This window comes from Apium graveolens, unplaced genomic scaffold (genome assembly GCF_009905375.1).
Source record: "Apium graveolens cultivar Ventura unplaced genomic scaffold, ASM990537v1 ctg3811, whole genome shotgun sequence".
NCBI lineage: Eukaryota > Viridiplantae > Streptophyta > Magnoliopsida > Apiales > Apiaceae > Apium > Apium graveolens.
In genome coordinates, this window is record NW_027418280.1 from 98,485 (window position 1) to 101,455 (window position 2,971).

Sequence of the window (2,971 nt, forward strand, 5' to 3'; positions counted from 1 at the left end):
TGTAGCCAGAGAATCAACCTTCATTGACAGCGCTTGAAGCTGTGCTGCAATAGCGGTGGCTGCATCGACTTCCAGAATACCTGCTACCTTACCAGGCATCATCCTCTGAGTTGGGTTTTGATGCTCATTTGCAGCCATAGTCTCGATAAGATTATAAGCCTCAGTATAGCTTTTAGCCCATAAGGCGCCTCCAGCTGCTGCATCGAGCATGTGCCGAGATTGGGCCCCCAAACCATTATAGAAACCAGTGATCACCATCCAATCGGGCATTCCATGATGTGGACACTTTCTCAACATTTCCTTGTATCGTTCCCAAGCTTCGCACATAGATTCTGTAGGTTGCTGCGCAAACTGAGTAAGAGCACTCCTCATAGCAGCAGTCTTTGCCATCGGATAAAACTTCACCAGAAACTTTTGCGCTAGATCTTGCCACGTAGTGATGGACCCAGCTAGTTCAGAATGTAACCAGTCCTTAGCTTTGTCCCTCAGTGAGAATGGGAAAAGCCTTAGCATGATTGCCTCATCAGTCACGCCATTATACTTAAAAGTGCTGCAGATCTCGACAAAATTCCTTATGTGCATGTTGGGGTCTTCAGTCGCCGCTCCTCCAAAAGAAACAGAATTCTGCACCATCTGAATAGTGCCCGGCTTGATTTCAAAGGTGTTAGCTTGAATAGCCGGATGAAGAATGCTTGACTGAATGTCATCAATTTTTGGCCGAGAAAAATCCATAAGAGCTGGATCAGCTTGAATAATACGATCACCCATGTTTACTGGTTCTTTCCGCTCATTCCTGAATCCGAATCTTCAAAATCTAACTTCTCCGGAATATCAAGAACTTCGTCTGTCTCCTCAGCTGTATCTAAAGTCCTCTTGCGAGTACGAGAACGAGTTTGCATAAACACTCGCTAAAGTACCTGAAACACAACCGGAAACAATAAGTAACTACTACGTCCTAATCACTGAGTCCTAATGATCAATGATGGTAAGTACATAAACTAAACAAATACGCCGAGTCCCCGGCAGCGGCGCCAAAAACTTGTTAGGGTGAAAACACGCGCTAATATTCACACAAGTATACGCGTTCGCAAGTAATATATAATACTTTCTAGTTCGTTCCTCACAGAGACTCAGACTAATTTATTGTCTAATTAAACTCACGCACCAATGTATGATTACTTTTCAATGTTAAGCACTAACACTTAGAATTGTTGACTAAACATTAACTACAATTAACTACTTAATTAATCACATAATTAACACTTTAATTTAACAATATTAAAACACTCATGAGATCATAACTTCATTACTACTTCCTTCAATAGCTATTGTTATTACCTTTAGCATGTGACAGAGATGATATTAATCGAAGAACACGAAACTAATAAAAGCCAACTTTCATTGTACTAATACCATTCTACCAAACATCCACAATTAAGATAGAAGTTGAATAGTCATCAATTATGTTGAGTTCCTATATGTCTACAGAAATTGACAACACAACGATTTAAGTACAAGTTATTCCTTTTGATTACACAGGGAAAATAAAACTGTTAGAGTTACCCACTAATCATGCACATCATATATGAACCTATGCTAGCATGGCAAGTTCTAAACCTTAAGATCCACCGTCGCTTCACAAGAGATTAACACCCTATCTTATATGTTCGCGACGCACATAAGACGAATACGCACAACCAATACTAGATATCATACAATCATCACACACTAAAGTATTAAACAATTAACGAAAGAATTCTATAGTAAATCCTTGCAACCCCATGATCACGATTAGCCCATAATAGCACTCATCGTCATCATGGGTTCATATGAAATCATGATAAACAAACACAAGAAAATAATAACTAAACTAATTATATTAAATCAGAGTACGTCACAAGAGTAAATAGGTTCAAAGTAAGAAAACTAGCATCCAACATTACAACGAAAGAAGAATCACAAGGAAATATGCTTCCTCTTCGTTGCTGTGTGCTAAAACGGTCTTCTTCCTTATCTCCTTCGCTCCTTGCGTAATACCACGATCCTCTCTCGTGAAAACTTCTCCAAATCTACTTATATAATAGTCCCATAAAACTCAGATTACATAGAAGTGGAAGCCAAACAGAAGTAGAAGTCCTAAAAATAATTATTTAATTTCCCGACCCTGCGCGGCCGCTCAGCATAGCTGAGCGGGCGCTCAGCTTTCTGCGCGGCCGCTCAGCATTGCTGAGCGGGCGCTCAGGACCCTTCTGGAAAATTCCTGAGTTTGCTCCATTTTTTCGCCGTAATCTGCCCATTTCTTTCCTCTTACAATGGCGAACACATGCCAAGGCTTATTCTTGATGATTACTCCTCTGAAATGCAACTAATACCCTGAAATGCATAAACACTAGAAAAACGCATCAAATACACAAAATACTTGATTTCAAGGCACCACTTTAAGCCATTTTAAGATGTTCTAAGTGGTATAAAATGCCACTTATCAGATGCCGTTAAATGTGATGCTTGTAGACGAGGTCTTTGATGTTTGGGGAATCGATTTCATGGGGCCTTTTGTCTCATCCTGCAATAATCAGTACATCTTGCTGGCAGTCGATTATGTCTCAAAATGGGTAGAAGTTAAAGCTCTACCGACAAATGATGCAAAGGCAGTGTTGAATTTTCTTCATAAGCAGATTTTCACAAGGTTTGGAACACCTCGGGTAATCATAAGTGATGAAGGGTCGCATTTCTGCAACCGTAAGTTCACTTCTATGATGCAGCGTTATAATGTGAATCATTAAGTTGCTAATGCCTATCATCCGCAAACAAATGGTCAAGCGGAAGTGTCTAACAGAGAGATCAAGCACATTCTAGAGAAGGTTGTTTGTCCGTCAAAGAAGGATTGGTCTTTAAAACTCGATGAAGCTGTTTGGGCCTACAGAACAGCATACTAAACTCCACTTGGGATGTCCCCGTTTCAACTGGTGTA

At 40.2% G+C, this 2,971-nt stretch overlaps 1 non-coding gene across 1 annotated transcript; it reads left to right on the forward strand.

Annotated features, from left to right (window-relative positions):
- The first annotated feature begins 268 nt into the window (after nt 1-268).
- On the forward strand, nt 269-375 carry LOC141701418 (small nucleolar RNA R71). Its single transcript, XR_012566781.1, has one exon. It is a non-coding gene; the product is annotated as a small nucleolar RNA R71 (small nucleolar RNA).
- Nucleotides 376-2,971: the final 2,596 nt, after the last annotated feature.